The 20,368-nt window shown below is 37.5% G+C and overlaps 1 protein-coding gene across 3 annotated transcripts in view; it reads left to right on the top strand.

The window, feature by feature from the left end:
* LOC149795673 (fibroblast growth factor receptor-like 1) overlaps nt 1-20,368 on the top strand; it is a 178,053-nt gene that overhangs the window by 30,437 nt on the left and 127,248 nt on the right. Inside the window, exon 1 of one of the 3 annotated variants that reach the window (XM_089965513.1) lies at nt 15,371-15,835. The exons of the other annotated variants lie outside the window; for them this stretch is intronic. The gene's annotated coding sequence lies outside the window, so the exon portion shown is untranslated. Of the gene's footprint in view, nt 1-15,370; nt 15,836-20,368 lie in introns of those variants that run through there. 3 annotated transcript variants of the gene reach the window in all.

The following is a 20,368-nucleotide window of genomic DNA, read 5'->3' as shown; positions in this document are numbered from 1 at the left end:
AAAAAACAAATATCTGGAAATGACTCAGTATTGAGTCAAGTACATACTTAAGAGCCTGAATGTCGACACAACACACTAGGTGTGGAAATTTCTCCTCAAATTATTTTCAAACATCCTGTATCGTTTTTACCTGCGGAGAATCTAAGTTATTTGATATTGGGAATTCGGTCCTTCCTTAGTATCGGTTGCATGTACAAAACGTTCCGAAAAAGAGGTGGATGATGTGCGCCATGTGGGACGAGTCGTTATGATCAGTCCTTTTTTAAAACGACATGTCGATATGACCTTACATTCAGGAGTAGCAATAACAAGATTTTCAGTATGGCCGTCCGTATGGTCTTATTTGATACAAGATATGCAGCCATTTCATTTAGGACCAACCAGAACACCATAGAAGTCTTCTGATGGAAACCTCATGTTGTTACGACTTTATGTTTAGAAGGTGTATCGATAACAATATTTGCAAGATTTAGCCATGGCGGCCATATTGGATGTTAGATTGGTATCATTTGAGCACCCTATGTTGATATGACCAACCAATCAGGAAGAGTGGCGATAACAAGATCTTCAGAGTTGCTACAGCGCCAAATATACTGTACGTCCGTCCGGTCGACAACGTTTTTATTTAGGACCAGTAGTATATTGACTTTTTGTTCAGTGGGAGTAGCGAGAAACGTATTTTCAAGCTGGCTGCCATGGCGTTCATATTGGATGTCCAGTAAGTATCACAGTCAGTTACGGCCAGCTCGACACGTCAAAATGTCTTGTACTGAAAACACCATAGGACAATCCCTTCAGGAGACAACGAGAGCAACAACGAGATTTTGGGGTATGAATTGCATCATTTTCCTTCAGAACCAACCAGACCTTGGGACGAGGAGACCCGGGTGGCCCAATGGTCTAAGGCGCTCGCTTTTACAGATCACTGACATATCACATCTGTCCGCGTGGGTTGGAGTCCCGTGGCAGGGCCGGATCAGATAAATTATTGGGACGAGTCAGTGGGGGTATTCCAAAACTTTAAAAAGAGCCCCACTTTCCTCGAAAGGGCACCAAATCAAAAGTCTGTGTTATTCAAAGTGTGCATAGTAACCAATAAACGTGTGCAAGAATAAAACGATCGTCAAATTTCAAGCGACAAATGACTGAGCCTGTGTGTGTGTGTAGCTTTGGAGGTCCCGGAAACAACCCCCAATCCGGGCTTGCGTGGGTATGTGAGAAAACATTCCAGTAGCTTCCCGTTGGTCGGCTGTTCTCCCCGGCTTCCTACTCTAACAAATATACTAGTCGCCATGCTCAGAAAAATGCCGTTAAACCCATAACAATACAGTGTAACCTTGCGATGAATGTTTGTGTAAAGTTTCATTGCACTCTCCAAAGTACTGTAGGAGAAGTAGCAATAACAATGACGTGCTAATGGACGGAGGGACGACAGACAACATACCGTCTCATTACGTTATTCTGATCTTTTACCAGCAGAGCCTAAAAAACCTCCTTGCGAAATTTGACGGATTTTTCTTGGTTAAAAAATGTTGACTGACGAAGTTTGTAAAAAAAAATGTTTTTATTAGTGTTTCGAAACGTATGCTTTTCCGGAAAGAAAACATTAATTTATTTGCTTTTGACCTTTTCTCTCTAAAATCTCAAAGTTCCAGTTGTTTACAAATCGGTTACACAACAAGCTGGAGTAATAAGTTTCACCCACAACAGTTAGTATTATGGGATATACACGCATCCTTTACGCGTCTTAGTGACCTTAACCTTGATCATTTTGTCGTCTGATCATCGGATAACAGTGATAACCTCTTTACTCTATCGGAAATACGCATACTAACTATTGTGAGATTACCTTAATGATAAACGTCAGTAAATTGTTATCGGTCAGATAGTGAGACAAACAGGCGGACGAACGTTCCTGTGACGTGGTTTGCTCGTGGTTGTCGTATAAGGACGTAAAAACGTATTTTGTTGCTCAGCATTGAATAGATTTTGTAAAAAGAATACAGATTTATCTGAAGGAGTGAAAAACATGTCCATTACTATTTTTATCTGACAATTTATCACAAGTTAGTTGACTTAAAATTACGAGATATAATCCAACGATAAAGTCTAGAAGAAACGCGGCGCCATAAGAACTAGGCTGCCTCACTGTGTCCAGTGGTAGGTTGACATTAGATAGTGTACTCTTTCTTCTCTTTCTCTCATGGATCATACCCTCGATAATAAAGAGAAGGGCGGACAGTTGCCATCTTGTTTCCTCTAGTGAAAAAGTCCAAAACACATTTCTACAGTTTTGGTTGCCTTCCTGCGATATATTCTTGCGGGATAAACTATGCTCTATTCATTAATTCCATGCATATTTATTATTTCGGTATTCGTGGATAGTGGAAAGGTGTTCATCGCCGTCATCAATTCAATATGAAAAGTTGAAGTTACAACAGGATAGACACGGGTCAGCGCTGAATGGAATTCGAAGCTCTCATTGGTTGAAGTCATGCTTAGAGTCACCTTCATTACGTTAAATGTTCCAAATTTCGAGCCCAACAAACTTCACATGGGGTCTGCCTTTCTTGCGAAGAAACGATATTTCCCGCAAGGTGTGCAGTTTAACTCCACAAACAAAAAGCGTCCCAATCCGCCACCCCATCACTTTTCCCATCTCGTGGGAATCATCGATATGCTTTATAACAGATACACATGACGTTTGAATATACTATACTCTGAGGAGTGATTATGACCTTAGTTCAGTTTTTGTCTGATTAGTGATTATAATTAGAATATAATATTTAAAGATATAGAACGATTCTGAAACATATTTTACAGAATTGTTCAAAATTGTTTATGAAGGCCCGACACACAAGCTCATATTGGCATACGACTGGAACGCTTCTTGATTGACAAACAAACGCAAATCTGAAAAAGTACTTTAGCAGCGGGGCTAAATTAACGTGTAGTTGGTCAGCGATTTGCGAGTGATCTGATGTGCTTGACGAGGAAAGCAGTAGTAAACATGTACGAGTTAATCCACACATCGAGTTCGTAGATGCAAACAAATTGAAAGAGTTGTTGCGGAGCAAGCAGACCCATTTCTTAAAAATATTGGCAAAATTAAGTAAGGTAAGTTTCAGATTTGACCGAAGTGTATGCTTACAAGGGGGGATCTGTAAGATGGAAGGACATAATCCACCAAAAATTAATTAAATCATAAGAAAGACATGCATCAATTTTGTGGACCGTTTCATGGCCGCTTTTTGTAACCATTACTTCGTCCTGAAATGGCATCCTGCTAATTTGAGACTCAGATTGATCCCAGCGCAGTATTATGCCGTTTGATAAACGAACATTTGGTTTACTCTTGCTTTACTTTGTCCAGGTGTTTGGGGTAGTTTTGCATCCCGCGCTGCAATAACGATGTTATTGCTGTTGTGTTTTTAGGTCGACATCGATAGTATGACACCACGCGTATAAACACGGACGAATTCATGTCAAGAATGATACGGGGCAAGGGTAAGTTTAATTCAGTGCGATAAAATAGATAAGTTATCAGGACACCGGATAAATTTGACTCGCATTATATTATATGCTTATCATAATATTTTAATATACCACACACAATGATTATTACCGGTAAGATTTCTTGATTGAAGATAAAAGTCAGGGGTAAGGGATGTTTCACAATAGTTTTGTCTGCTTATGAATCTAAGGATTAAAAGGCAAATGTACAATATCTACTCAAACTATACAGTTCATTTTATGTATTACATATATGTTTTAGCATATTTAGGCCACCATTTTGTGAGTGTGTGTGTGTGTGTGTGTGTGATTTGGATTTTTAATGTAGCTTGAACGATTTTTCAGTCATGTCGTTAAGATGTCTGCAGTTTGGCAGTTTATAGTGATGTCTAGCAGTTGGGCATCATGCTGCAGACATGTAGCATGATGTCCTACCCAGTTACATTATCCTGACACCAGGCAGACTAGTCCTATCTCTGACCTCTTAATGCTTAGTGCCTAGCGAGGCAGCTGTTAGTACCATTTTTTTTAATAAGGCTTGGTATGACTTGCCGGGGTTCGAACCAGCGACCTCCATTATCCGAGGCTGATGCTCTAACCACTAGGCCACCGGAGCGGTCACAACAAGGTTAATGTCATGTTGCGCTGGCAGAGAGAGAGAGAGAGAGAGAGCGTACAAGTGAAACGAGTTTGCTCGCTTCATTTTCAGAAATAGGGTGGATTAGTGTTCAAAGAACAGGGTTCGTGTTTCGACGAAACATTTCATACGATCATAATTATGTGATCAGTGACGCCGGGAAGAACGATCATGAATTTAGAGAAAAGCGATGGGAACTCGAGGAAAAGCCGGAATGAAGAGAGGGGAAGCGCTCGGGAACTCGTGTAAACTTTTGTTTTTATCTGCATTATATTTTTTAAAAAAAAGAATTTTCATCATTAGTTTATTTACTGAAGTATATTTGCCCTATGTCTGAAATGTTTGAAGTAGATACATTTTGGTTGACCTAAAGACGATTTTACTATAGCTGTTTTTTAACATAACACATTTGGAATAAAACCTTATCAAGATATTTGTTCCTATTTCAGTCGTTCCCCTTGTTCTTTGTGTGAATTTCTTACGGTCTGCTTTCTTTGTTAATCATTGTAATAATTTATATGTGGCCAGTATAACAATGACGATGCAAAGAATACTCGCGTGTTATCCCGAATTTCATAGAATTCATAATGACTTGAAGGAAATATGGCAAGACAATCGGAGTATCTTCGCCCTTTTTTTTAAGTCGCGAAGGAAATCACCGTTGTAATATTCCGATGATAAGTTTGTTTTCTTTCGGAGCCAGTTTGTGCCATGTGATAAAGTTAGTTTCGAATATAGTTCTCAGTGGAAGCGAATTATATCCATGTTTCTTTCTCGACTGGGAAAAACACAGACGACGTTCCAGTTGTATGGGTGTACTTGCATTAAGTGTGATTTTGAGGAGAAAGATCGTGATGATAAGTATGAACGCAGAATCTTCCATTCAGATTTCGCGACGATGAATATACTTTTCGTGTCAAGGTTAAATCGTATACACCCTACATAGAATAATAGACAGAGTCCATACTGTGCGTGTACTGTTGTCTTGAACAGGCGTTGTTTTAAAGTATTGCAAATTTAGGTTATGTAGAGTTCATTCGCTGGTATGACAAAATGAAGACGGCGCTTTAAGGGATTTTGGCAGTGCGTTTTCATGTAAGGTCATTTATTACACATGCCAACGAAAATGAGGATTTTGGAGAATGTTTGTTTCATTTGAATTTTTAGCGCTGGAAAGAAAACTAGAATTGAAAAGATGGGTTTTTAAAAATTATTTGTTCAAATTATTTTTGTTAAAAAAATGTTACCTATTGAAGATTCGATATTACCTAAGTAAATAGAACAGACATGTGAACGAACGTCTAATGTATTAACTTTGATTCATCTCAGTGGTGTCATCTCAGTGGAGTCATGAAAGGTATCTTCAGATTTTGCATTTTATTATTCTTTTAGGGAAATATTTAATAGTTTTATCATTTTCCACTTTTTTAAAACATTTTTTTTCTAACCAACATTCATTAAAGTTGATCGTCAAGATCAGAAGACGCAACATAGCTACGAATCGATGATAACTATTTTTTTAAAAAAAAAAAAAAAAAAACTTTGCCGGTCGCCACACACAGAGGAGTAAAAGGCATTGCGTTTAGAAAGATTACATTTAGAACTGACACTCACTGAAAAACTAGATTTAAGAATTCGTTTACTATTGACCACCTAACTGAAACTGGCACAGATGGACATAAACAACAGCGAAAGATCTGCTTATGGAACTAAACTTATTTGAGTCGATTGCCAATACAAATTACGGTTAACAAAAGCCTTTAAAAACATTTTGTCATTTTTTTTCTACTTTAGACATTACAGACGTAAGGTGAATAGACCTTCTGGATTAGATTAGTGAAGAAAATTTTAATTTTCCCCCTTAAAAATATATAGATAATGATAACTGTAACCGAATTTCCCAACGGCTTTTTTCGCTGAATTTTGAATGTAAAAAAATGAGACATCGGTAGTTTGATCGAAATTTTGGCACATTTTCGTGGTGAGATGGTTTCATTCACACTTTGCGCAGACTAAATCAAAAAGAACAAAGTGAAGTTTTAAATGCAAAACCAACGGTTAAAAAGAAATAAAATTAGAAAATAAACATTTAAAAGCAACTTAACTTTTTTCATGGTTTAATTCTGCCGTAGAATAATGGTCTAAAAATTTGCATATATAATCACATTCTCAGTGTAATTATCATCAGCACAGGTTAATTAATAGAAGAAATAAATTGAAGTAAAACACGATGATCGCATGCGTACCATTTGCTGCTGTCAAGTTTACTCTTCACGTGTTCCCCATCTCACTCGTGGAAATGATGACGCGTTGTCTTGGACGATGTTCTGTAGTATTTCGTTCCGTTTATTAAAAAACGGTCCATGATTTTTAATGGGATATTTTTTCACTAAAATTTAGTTATACCTTTGGTTTTGTTGTGTTCTTTTTTCTTGCATGAATTTGAAGAACTTTCCTCCGTATAACGAGGACAAGCAAACATACAACTCAGACCATTTTTCAGGAAAGGAAGGGATAGATGCAAAAATCCTGTCCCAGCCCACCATTCCCTTATGAAAAAATACATTGGCGCATATATAGATGATGTGACTACTCAAAATATAACAACTTATTATTATTTATTATAGAAGTTCTGCACATAGCATTGTAAGTAGATGAGAACTCGGAACACTTTTTTCATGTAAACTTGTCCGCATTCATTACCTTTGGGAAATGTTTCTGACATGTCCAATCAATCAAAAGTTGAAGTTTACCTATTAATATAGATGTTTAAATTTTCGTTCTGTATATCGTGTAATGGCAATATTGATGTTTCACTTGCTGTATGTACTCGCTTATAAGTCGTAAATTTGCTATTGTATGACTACGATAGTTACTGTACTTGTAAATTTGCTATTGTATGACTACGATAGTTACTGTACTTGTAAATTTGCTATTGTATGTCTACGATAGTTACTGTACTTGTAAATTTGCTATTGTCTGTATATTATAGTTACGTCATATTGAAGTTCAGGACTTTACTTTTAATTGTCATCCCATCTAAGATAGTGAGCACGTGCCGTTAAACGCTGAGAAATGGCTGATACTGATACTTATTTTTGTTATACAACTATGTGAAATAAATTATGTGCTCAGTGTTATTACATGTGATACAATTTCACATTTCCTCATTGAATCGTCTTCTTGAATGAGCAAAAGAAAAGGCAAACATAAAGCCATTCTGCATGAACAATCACATACAAAACCTGACCAATAAAAGAGCTTATTGGCTAAATAAGCTAATAAAATTGTCGTCAAACGCCACGCCTAGTTATAAGGCAACAGTCCTTAGTTGAAGCGCGCGCTAGATTGACAACTTGGCAAGGCTAACGTGAGGCTTAAAGTTATTGACAATACATAGAGGTGTCGACTACCTATATATGCCTTTCGTCAACTCGTTTTCTAATAGGACAAGTACTTTTCTTCAATATATCACAAATAAGAAAGAAATCAACAGATCGTTAGCTTCTTTGTTAATGTACATGTAATCTTGATATGTTCAGCAATTTTGTATTATACGTAAAGTTATGAAGAAAAAAAAAGAGAAAGCCTTGACTGAATTGAACGCGTAACTTGACAAACCCAGTAAAGCGTTTAGCTGGTAACATCCCAGGACAGGATAAAGATGGGTGAAGAATCCTTCGTAAGAACAACGAGACAAACTAATACGAGAATGGCTTGTACTAATCACTGAAGATAATATTTACGTAGTTAAAATACTTAAGCCGAAATGACATTTGAGGCACGGCCCAAACAAAACAACCCATTGTTCCACGTACTGCTTAAAGAAGTAATCTCAAGTGGAAGAAACGTTGCAGTTAACTAATGACTGAAATAATCACTATGTTAGTTTCTTTTAAAACTGTCAGTTTCTACAAGCTGTTCGTTAAATATTGATTTCTTTAAAGTAACCAAGAAGCATATCAGAATAAGCATAAATTTAGAACCCAGGGATGGCTGTGAGAAAAACTATCCGACTGTCAAAATGGACAAACCGGCGAATTTTATATCACCTTTTAACACAGTAATTTAAATATCAGAGTGTTAATAATGTGACTTATAAACTAATGCACTGCTATAACAACCTTGTTAGGATTTGTTTTTCAAGCTAGTGCTAACCACATGAATGCAAACATGTAAACAACCGTCGCAAATGACTCAGCTCGTCTACATTGTAGTCGTTTCAGCGAACAAATAGCAACAACTAACGATACTAAGACATCATGTTTATTGTACAGCACTGCCATTAGCTAAGTTACAGCACCTCGGATGAGTAGACCAGAATTGGGATTTTAAAAAACCCAAACAAACAAAACCAACAAAAATTCGAACAACAATACCCATCATTTGAAACGATTTAGAAGATAAAGCATTGATTTTGATAGTTTTACCTGTTGAAGATGACTTGGGTATCATTGGATGTCACGCCTTACTGTTTAGAGAACACTTTGTCTACAGGAATGTTTATACAGCAGCCCTTCGAGGTGGCTAGTTTCGGGATATATAGTAGCGTAGCAAAAAATTCTGCATCCCACAACTTCGTTATGAACCCCCTTCACAAAATTTTTTTTATAAAAAAAACGTTGTTTGATGGGGAGTTTGCCCACACCTACCCCCTCCCTCCCCCCCACCCACCCCACGAGTGCTTGGGCAGTTGTTGTTAGGACTAATATCTGAAGCAAGTTTTATTATTATTATTATTATTATTATTATTGTACTATTATTACTATTTACTATTATTATTATTGTTGCTGTTATCATTATTATTATTAATATTATTATTATTAGTAGTAGTAGTAGATGGTGATTAGGGAAATTTTGCCGGGTAACTGTCTGGATCGGGTTTCTCCACTCCCGTTTTGTCCGGTTTTTCTAACCCCTCTCTTAACCACATTTTTCTTAGCCATAAAACAACGAGTTTTTTTTTTATTGTTTTGTTTTATTACTGCTTGGGGGTTGGGACTCGACCCGGCAAGATCAATTTTTTTATTTTAAAACCCGTCCGGGCGGGGTATCTCCTGGTTGTGCCTGGCACCCATCCATCCCTAATGGTGACATATCTATGTAGGCAAACTTCATTGACAACATAGCCCGTTTCATAGTCTTTCCGGGGTCCAGGGAGTGTTCGCAAAGGGTTGAATTGTGAGATCGTTCTCGGTTTAAAGTGGTACACTCTACAGTTAAAAATAGAGACAATTGTTTTCTTTTCCGTGTAAACGAACGTCTTGCACCAAAATTCCAGATCTCGGTTAAAAAGACTATAATAGCTGGGGCGGTGGGGGAGGCCATGTTTCATTTTGCCAATAAATATAGCATGTACTTATGCCAGTTCAATGTTATTGTGTGTTATATTCCGTCAACGGTATCTTTATAGTAACCATACTAGTAGGAAAGGTAGAAAAGAAAAGTAATATAATGTTAATTTTAAAGTATATGCGTAGTGACCAGCCTGTTTCACGTTGTCAGTCAAATGTAGGTACACGGAAATCTTTCGGTAATGGGGCCTTACATTGTAGTAATATATGCCGATCTTTATAATTTGTTTTATTCTGTATTTATATATAAAAAATTAAGAAACGTAGACTTTTAAGCAAATTAGTTTTCACTGTCGACAGTTTTTATGCTGTTTTGTAAGACTATGAATCTGCTTTACAACTTACGTTTGGAGTCCCAGTAAAATAGGCTACAGCAATTTTACAGCACATGCAATTTTTATTTTTTTTTTGGGGGGGGGAATGCCCCCCCCCCTCCCCCATGACGTACCTGGTTTGGACCAACGCTTCTGATCTGCTTACATGTATGGGTTTTAAAAAAATTCGATTTGATGATGCAGTCCAAGTTTCCCATGACATTTCCCACCCCGTTTTATTTATTTATCATTATATTTCTCCCGCAACACAAGTGTCCTAATATCTTTAACAGGAAGGACTGATGACACTAACTTGAGACTTGATACGAAAGTGGATCCAAACCACTAACTCGTTTCGGAATCGCTAGACACTCTGTTTCCGCTTGGACTGCATCTAATTCAGTTCATATACACATTACATCCAAGGGCGGAAGCACGGGGTGGTCTAGTAGTCTAAAGCGTATATTTTTACCGATCACTGCCATCTCAGATATGCCGGATTCGAGTCTCGTGCTCGGTCTATGTGGGTGTGTGAGAAAGGTTGCCAATACCTAGGTCGGTGGTTCTTACCGGGTTTTTTCCCCGGGTTCTTCTTCCACCAGTTATACTGGCCGCCCCGTGTAGCCTATCGTGTGCTGAAGAATGGCGTTAAACCCACAGTATTAACATGTCTGGAAAGATTTTTTCCCTGTTTCATTTAATTTCGGTACATTGAAAAGAATCGGGCATGGATAAGGATAACGTATCTCCGTGACGTCATTTAGTCAGCTATTAAGCTGTAAAAGAACTGTTAAGGGTTCATCTCCTGTGCCTACGATTCGTGCAAAGAGGAGGCTTATGAAACCTGGCTTATCATCCTCATGAATACAATAATTCCGACAGAATAAAAACTGAAATTTAGTTTCTTTACGTGACAGGAAGGGGGCATTTCAGCGTAACATGATAAGTACCGTAGATCCTTATGGATCTCACGCACCATTGCAAAGTTTCAGATGCCGTGTCGACTAATGATCCGGCACTGTCAAGTCCACAGTGTTTGTTCTTTTAAGGTATTCAAGGGGGATACGTAAACCATGCCCTATCAGCGCTTTTTGCGATGGAAGATCAGGTTGTATGATGTTCTCAGTTTGATACGGATTAGACTGGAATAGCTATGGTAGATTCATATGGGCTTTCTACTTACCACAGCTTAGAAAACTTAAGTACCTGTTGAAGATAGGCCGTTATGGTGATAGATAAGACCAAATTTGTTTGGCTATTCTCAGAACGAGCATGGCCCTCACCCAGCAAGACTACTGCTTGCTTATCTATACTAATCGTGTTGTTGAACATTCATTATCAGCAACACGGGCAAGTAAACACATTGTCACGCTGTGCAGGAAACGAGCGGGAAAAAAAGGAATAATTTAACAGATACAGACGTTTTTTTGTGTCTGGGGTGCGATATTCAATTAAATTAAAATAGTCAAATCTGTGTTAGGCAGTCGATTCCCGAAGAAGAAAAATAAAGTGACTCGTAAAGCCAGGTAACTGCTTTAGACGAGTCGCGATATCAATGGAGTCAATCAAACTGTTACTGCATCATATTGCAGTACCCAAGAAAATCATTCGTGTTTTTCTCTGATTTTTCCTTTAGATTTGAAAACCAGTAGACAATATTACTTGCAAAAATAGAAACCAGCATTAAAATCTACATGTTTACGAGTTCCGCCAGTTGTCGCAAGCGTAGAACGAGAAAGCAAATAGGTGCGATTCTGACATGTACGGTAAGGTCACTTCCGATATAGTCCAGTTACTTCATTCAAATGCAACTATTTTCAGAAAATGCAAACCCCCCTCCATATATATATATATATAGATAGAGAGAGAGAGAGAGAGAGAGAGAGAGAGAGAGAGAGAGACTTAGTTGTGTCCAGGTTAGGGCTAAACTTAAATAAAACAGATTTGGTGAATCAGAACTTATAACTAATGCACAGGATTTGATGCACAAATGTAGAAAAATCAAGTAAATATAGGAGGAACTCAATTAGCATCGGAAAATACTTTCCACATGTTAATTTCTGTATTAAAAAATATGTTTGTTTAATAGCGGTGATCCTAGAGCTCCTTTGAGTCAGTCGGATGGTTTTATGTCTCTGATAATCGTGCAACCAGGTAAACGTGACAAAAATGCTTGATCACCAGAAGGTAATGTATTTAGAATTTTTAGTCGAGTAAAATATTCATTGTTTAATGTAAAGACGTCATTGTGAAATCTGATTATCTTCAAAATGAAGGAAAAACAGCCTGCGATATTTGTGTCAAGATGTTAAGTGATTCCTTTTCAATACTGGAATTCTTGGATATAATGGGTTGCCCTATCTCATACCTCTAAGAATACACAAACTACATGAATGCATGCTCTACGATATGATAATAAGTTGAACTTTTCAAGTTACTTTCTTTATACGATATTGAATAAGCAGAAGGAGTGAATAGTAAATACATTCATCAATTAACTTTTCAATAACTCCAGTCTAAAGTGAAAAGAGAAGGTTTGGGTTTTGCGACTAACTCTTTGTGCAGAGTATATGTTCAGAAAAAGTGGGAGCAATTTTTTAAATATCTTTTTGAGAGCCTGAGTATAATTACCAGGTTAAAATAAGGCGAGATTTATGTATAGGCACACATTTATTTATAGAACATGGATTTCTTAAAAATAAGTAATACTTTTGGATTCCAATAACCATCTCTCTATTGCCCTTCACAACAGGGACCCCATGTGCATGAGGGGTCAAAGGCACACACCTTTACAGACCACTCACATCTCACCTCTGTCCGCGTAGGTTAGAGTCTCCACTCTGCCAACGTGGGTATGTGAGAAAACTTTACAGCAACTTGCCGTGCGTTGGTGGTTCTTCCCCGGGTATTCTCAGATTCTTCCTCCACCAAGAATACTGGCCACCATGTATCATGTGCTGAAATTGGCGTTAAGCCCACGAAGCCAGACAAAAGCGTTAACAGAAGGTCAAGATCATACATCGGACAGATCATCAAACGGGTGTCCGGATACTCGGATACCCACCCGTTGATAATAACCCGGGGAATAAAATAAGCTATCGGGTATCCGTTTACCGTATACAAGTTTTCTGCCAGTGCACGTAACCCCATAAGTCCTTGGCTTGTAAAAGCCCGAACTCGCTTTGTTTTCAAGTTGACAATCATTTTGATCGAGATGAAAGTTTAATACATGTACTTGTTCAGTGCCAAGTAGAGTTCTGGCTTTATCTCTTAGGTTGTTTCCCTCACATAACAACCGTTTGATTGAGCCACAGGTATGATACTTGATCAGCGACAAGTAACAAAGGGTGGGTATTTGAAATTGCCTCACAATTGACACTTGCTCAGTTGCAACGTTTAATAGATTTCATAAAATGCATGATCAAAGTGTTATTTATGGAGCCCAAATCTCAATCTCTAAATAAGCACCCGCATATGACTGTGAGGTCAAGGAAAGGGAGTCAGACGACATTTACGATGACTTGACCATGGTGATTTATTAGACGACAGTTTCATCAACCATTTCTTCGTTTTATTTATATTTTGATACGAATAAGTACAAAATTAGCAGTTCTTTATTTACACGTCAACCACAAAAAACTATACTTTTGCATGCCATTCGTGCCAGCATCAACCGACAATAAAGTAGTTTAGGTTTGTACGCATTTAAAACAATTTCTCTTTGATTGTGTAACAATCATTAGGATCGACGGGTACCCGGTAGACATTTCCCAGACTTTTGACAGCCCTAGCTTCGGTAAACGGACAAGTATACCTGGACCCGCGTGACCTGTGCGTTTCACCTTATACTGAAATATGTATTTGGGCCTTGCTCGCTCGGTCAGTGTTATTACAGTATTCATGTTTTGTACATGCTCAATTTGCACGTTGTGAACCGTCCAGATTATGCAAAATGAAAATGCAGATGCTTATTTTGCGAGTGACCTTGACCTTCATACATATTTCACTGAAATGTCAAACTTACAGGTCAGGGTTAAGTTAAATGATTCAAACCAAGGCTGAATTTAATTTCAACATATTTTATTACCACACATTATTGTACGGTAAATATTCATGATCAGATTATCCTGGGACAAATCGATGTTGTCCTAATAATTGATTTGCCTGTTGATAGATAATTTTAAACACACCAGATTGATATTTAGTGGATACTCCGTTCTTCCGTTTGCTCCAAACATCCGGATCACTGACATTTTTATTATTATAGATACTAAATGATATGAAACACGTTTGTATAAATACTTTTCGTGATACACTTAGAAAACATGGATTATTAAGTAAGAAAAGGTCTAAAAGAGAACAGTTTGGAGTGATCATTGTGGTGGTTGATTCCGGGTGGTTTATGCTTTTATGTTTCTCCATACATAGTTAACGCTGCAGCAGTCAATTGTAAGAATGAAAATAGTGTTGTGCATTTTAGAATGTATCAGTGTAGAAGTCCCTAAAACTGGTCGCACTGACCCATTTATACGCGTTTTTTTAAAGATAAAAACTACATTACTTGCAAATACTGACGAAACCTGTTCTTGAACTGGATAATTCCGGAAATGAATATGAATAACGGATAAAATAGTAAGTGTGCAAAGTTTGTCGAAGGAACGTTGTATGTTTTATCTAATTAGAATCAGTACCTCAGCAGAATATATTAAACAATGTTTGCTTCAATTCCATATGTGCTGATATAATCTGTGGACGATTTGGAACGGTCTAGCTTATATACCTAGCCAGTCTAGGAAGCCTCAAGACCAGCTCGAAAATGTATTATTGACTTTGTTATTGTCATTTTCTAAAATGAAAATGTAATCATCACAGTATATCACGGAATATTATTATCGCGGCATATTTACGTGCTCTAAAGAATTCTACGAGACTATCCGAAAATAGTTTCATCGTTTGAAAAGCTGTCAACTTTTGTTACGTGTGTTGGTGACAGTCAAGTGCTGAATGAAAACCATGGCTAAAGAGCATATCAGTGAGTAATACCGTATTTACCTGTTTATAACGCACACCCAGCTGTGCACTGTACTTAAATTAGACCCAGATCTGACGGCGCGTGCTCTGCGTTGTTTGCTGGGAATCATAAATATAATAATCCCCGTATACACTGACTTACCGGTGCTAACGTTTTATCAAATCTGGGTTTGATACTGCTTGCAGATAATTTCGCGTCCTACAGTCAGTTGACAATACACATTTCAATCGACCCGTATTATGAGATAACTAGATATATATCATTATTATTCCTCCAGACCTGTGGCCCGTGTCCTGTTAGATTATAATGCGCAACCTGTCTGATTGTGAACTGCATGAATTTACATTTTATCTCCGAAGTAGAAGAATGGCAATGCTTGTTCAACAGTCTCTCTCTCATACAAACGTTTTCCGTGGTTCGCTGACGATTACGACGAGGGCTTGAGAAGGAGTGGTTTTTCTTTATGAGCTTAAACTTTGAAAGTGCGTAATTTTGCGGTACTTGACAATTTAATTTATTTTTTGAAAGCTCTCAAAATTCAAAACTTCTTAGGTGCAGCAAAAGAAAACAAATCGTCATGGCAAATCTTGTTTCTGTTTCGCAAAGAACCCATTGCTCCCTCAAGGCCCCTTGTGATTATTATTCATTAAGATAACAGGGTGCGAATAGAGTTGAAGAGATTCAGCATAACTAATTTCCATTTCATATTTTACTGGTGTGCTGATATAATATTATAAACATGAATTGATAATACCTTATCATACCAAAGTTGTTCTTCATGAAAGTTTTACATAATAATGACAGGGGAACAAAATCCTGTCTTCAAATCTGAAGCGTGGATAATTACTAGAATTGTAGTGTCGTCCTTTATTATCAATGAGGACAATACAGGATGGACCTCCATTATTCTTACAGCTCTTCAGTTTTGGAAGTTATTAAACACTACCTGACAAACGGAGGGTATGAAAAGTGTAGCTGAACTAAGGTAAGGTATTTTCAGGGTTACATCGAGTTTGTCAAGAACTATTCCGATAAATCAGTAAAAAAAATAAAAAAAAGAACATCTATGTCGATACTGATGGACGATTTGTTAGTCTGAATTCACCAAGTCATAAAATCGAGGAATTGTTACCAGACAGTTATGTCCGCAACACATCGTGTACGTTTTAGATACTCACTCACATGTCTCTTGTGCAACCGTCGGTTGAAGGGTCCTTTTGGCCCTATATACAGGCTTTTTTCGGATCAGATCCCGTGTTTGTCAACTGGCAAATCAACGTGGAATAACACAACTTTGTGTACAGTGTCCATTTTGTATTTGGTGGCTACATACGGCTGTTACCAAATAATTGTAAGTGTCTAAACCGTACACTAGTGTATTCCGAACAGACTTGTATGCAGCAAAATTGCATAGTTTAATGAACAGGTGACACCATACCCACAAATCGTCGATAAGTATAAATACAGAAGGGGGAGGGGAGCAGGTGAAGATTTATCGGACTAGTCAAGAACTCGAATTATTCATTCTTATGGGGGAAGGGCGTCAGGTTCGAGGCTGAAAAAAACATTAATATCGTAAGTAATAGTTCTACATTAGGTCGTTGGCCAGGATGTGAAAGTGATATTAGTGTAATTTTATCGGTACTCAATTTATACTTTGTTTTTAGCAAATTCATGCTCATCAGTTTTAGGGCAAAAATTGTGCTATGCTTATCCTGTGCGAGACTTCTCATTAAGGTAGCTTCTACAGAGACTTTTCATTAAGGTAGCTTCTACAGAGACTTTCATTAAGGTAGCTTCTACACAATGTATAAGCTACATTTGATGTGTCGATTATATTCAGCCCAGCAGCCCCACCAATTTTGAGAGTTATTAAAATCAGCTCTTGAACACTTGTCCATCTAGAGTACAAAAAAGTTTTCTTTTCTTTCTGAAACATTAACTACACTGTACACGGAAATGTATTAGATTTCTGAACCCTGTATTAAGCCTCACCGTGTAAAGTGTTAGCTTTTTCGAAATTTTGTCAATGGCCAGTTTTGCTGTGGTTAACTCGCCTTGAACAATTTTCGAGTGTACTATTTAAAAAAAATGTAAATATAGCCTTTTTGTGTATTTGTAATAATCGCCTTTTTGATGCTGAAATATCCATGTCTTTTCATTATCTGTGTAGATGCCGAAACACGCAATGTATATTATACGTAGTATTCGTGTCTTGTGCATTTTTAGGGTACATCAACACAGGTTGATTATTTAGTGCCGGGGATATTGGAGTAAGGTATTTTGCCCAGCACACAACAGGGTAGCAGACACAGGCTGATCCAATGGTAGGATTCGAACTGCAACCTTTAGCTCATGGGTCTGCCAGGCTAACCACTAAGCCACTGCGACTTGCCAGTATGAGATCGGTTGTAAAGTTTTAAAATATTTTTTTTTTAAAGGTAAAGCCTATAAATAACATTTTTAAGATGTACAGAAATTTTGTTATGATCAGACAGTTTTGTATTCGATAGTATTATGGAAGGGGTGGAATTGGGAGGGGTGGTGCAGATCCGGTGCCCCCTCCTAAAAAGTGAGAGAAAAACAACCAATGTTTACTAGAGTAAATTTGCGTTATATATGAGGTTAAAATTACGCTTTATTTGAAGTTGCTTCTGGGGGAAGACTCGTTCTTTCCCTCAAACGAGAGGTTCTGTCCCACAGTTCATTTGCCAACTTCTTTTTGGACCCAACCCTTAAGGTATTCTTGGATCGACTCGTTTATATTTTAGTTTCTGTAGTTTTCGTTCTCTAAAAGACAAATTACATTGAAGACTTTTATCAGTTTCCTGAGTTTAAAAAGAAATTTGTTTTATATTGGCCTTATTACATTATTGAGGCCTTATTACATGAATTGGACTTTATTACATGAAGAAGTCCTTAGTACATGAATGGGGACTAATTACACGAAGTAGTCCTTATTACATGAAGTAGTCCTCATTACATGAATGAAGTCTTATTACATGAATTAGGCTTTATTACATGAATGGGGACTTAATACACGAAGTAGTCCTTATTACATGAAGTAGTCCTTATTACATGAATGAAGTCTTATTACATGAAGTAGTCCTTAGTACATGAATGGGGACTTATTGCACGAAGTAGTCCTTATTGCATGAAGTAGTCCTTATTACATGAATGAAGTCTTATTACATGAAGTAGTCCTTATTACATGAAGTAGTCCTTATTACACTAATTAGACCTTATTGCATCAGTTAGGCATTATGACTGAATTAGGCCTTAATACATGAAGTAGGCGAGGGTTTGCAGTTTCAGACCTTTTGTGCGTATTTTTCATCAGGGATAAAGTAAATGAAATTAAAAACGATAACAAGTAGCAGCAGAGAGGGTGAACAGACCACTTAGGGGAATGGTCACCCTTATATTTGACCAAAAAAAAATAGTGACCCTTCATAGAGGTCAATTACCACGTCTACGATTATTGTTTGTCCCAAACAGAACCGTAGACGCCCCTCTCTGCTGCTATCAATATTGGGAATCATCATCTGAATCATGGGAATCTTCATCTGTTTCATCTTCAGATGAATCTTCGGAATTTGTTCTATGTTTCAAGTAATATTCAAGTTCTGATGGTGGTTTTTCTACTTTGGGATTTATGTTCTTTCTGTGTTTATAATATATCATCAAACTTCTGTATTCCTCTTCTGCTGATATTAATTAAATTATTATGTTATAATAAAAATGGTACATCCAGAATCTCATACTGCAAGAACAGCACGAGAACGATTAGAAACAATTAAAAAATTTCTTCCTGTCAGAGACTCATTTAGAAAAAACTTGCAAGCGCAGCAAGAAGCACAAGTTGAGTACGAAGAAGACACTAAAAAACTATTTAAACCCGTCACTGCAGCTACTGAGAAAGCTGCGGCGGCTGCTGAAAAAACTATATGGGGAGATATTGCGGAGGAAGATGAGAGGAGGAAAAAGGGTATTTTTCCGGTATTAGAAAAAACAGCAAGAAGAACCAAACAGACAAAGAAGATTTTACGAGACCTTCCAACTGACATAGCTGCAGCTCAACCTCCACCTGTTGATGAGGAAATACTTGAAGGTATTGAAGAACTTCGTACTGAAGTCGCCGATGTGAGAAAAAAACTTGCATCTAAATCCAAACCAGCAGGAGAAAACGTAGAATTAATTGCAAAATTTAAAGAAGGAGTTGTTGAGGAAATTAGAAAAACTGAAAGAGAGAGATTACCTGAAGCAATATTAAATAATATATCTGATAAATCTAGTATTTTAAAACCCCGTTATGAAAAAACAAATGACGATAATTTCATCAAGTGGATATATCGCGTATATTACGACAAAAAACAAGCTAGAGGTTCAGAATACGAAAGACTTAAAGAAGAAGTAAAAAGACTTTATAGAGAGAGATGGGAACAACCAAAACAAGGAGAGTCCTTCCAGTATCAGCTTCCTCCACCTCTGCAACAAATAGAACAACAGCAATCTTCTTCGCCACAGCAAAGGTTGAAGTCGGAAATTAAAAAGACTGAAGAGCTAATTAAATCACTATTCCATGGGAAAATTTCTGCACCGGATGTAACATTTACACCGACAGGTTCACCATCTGGATCACCCCCGGCCACCGCTGAAGTACTTACTCCGGTAATGCAACCACCAGTATTTAAAACACCTCAAGATGAACCTAAAACAGGATCTGGTTTATGTCCTGATAATATCATCAATGACGTATCACGGTTAGAAGTTCTCATAGGAGGAAAACGTGCTGGAAATAATTCACCAGAAATAATTAATGAAGCAGCTGATATTTGTCGGCGACTATTTCAAGGTGGTATCATGGATATTGGCGTTTACCGAGAACTTATTGATGAGCTCGTTGATGACTAGTTGTTAGATAAATGGTAAATAAAATAAGATGATTGTGCATGATAATCATCGTAAACCCACACAGGTTAGAGCGGTAAACTCACGATTACCAATCTATGAAGCAATTTACGGAAATGGACTTGGTGATGTCATTCGGGGATTATTTACAAGGATAGCTCCAAAAGTAGCACCTGTTGCAAAACAATTATCGATGAAGGCTATTGATATTGTTCGTGATAAAGCTCCTGGTGCAATTGTCAATGTTGCTGGTAAGGCGTTCTCGGCGATCAAAGAAAGATTATCACGATTATTGCGACGAAAACAACAACCACCGGTGAAACTGGCAAGTACTGAGGTGATGCCTGCAGACGTAAGTAAAATAATAAATCAGGCTGCAAATCAAAAACTAGCGGCGATATCTGAAGAAGCAGAAAAAAATATAACAGCAAATTTAATAGCAGGAAGTGGTCTTCGTCGACGATGATCATCATTTGAAAAAATGATAATTATAATAAAAATGTTCAGGCGCGAATCAGACCCAGCATTTGATATGGAGGCACCTGTCCTTAAGTACGAGTCAGTACGTGATTATCAGTTTTATTCTTATGACGCAAGACTACCAAAT

Source organism: Sinohyriopsis cumingii, chromosome 7, assembly GCF_028554795.1.
Source record: "Sinohyriopsis cumingii isolate HCF-2022 chromosome 7, ASM2855479v2, whole genome shotgun sequence".
NCBI classification, from domain to species: domain Eukaryota; kingdom Metazoa; phylum Mollusca; class Bivalvia; order Unionida; family Unionidae; genus Sinohyriopsis; species Sinohyriopsis cumingii.
The sequence above is the reverse complement of the archived record's forward strand: the minus strand, read 5'-3'. Positions and strand labels throughout refer to the sequence as shown.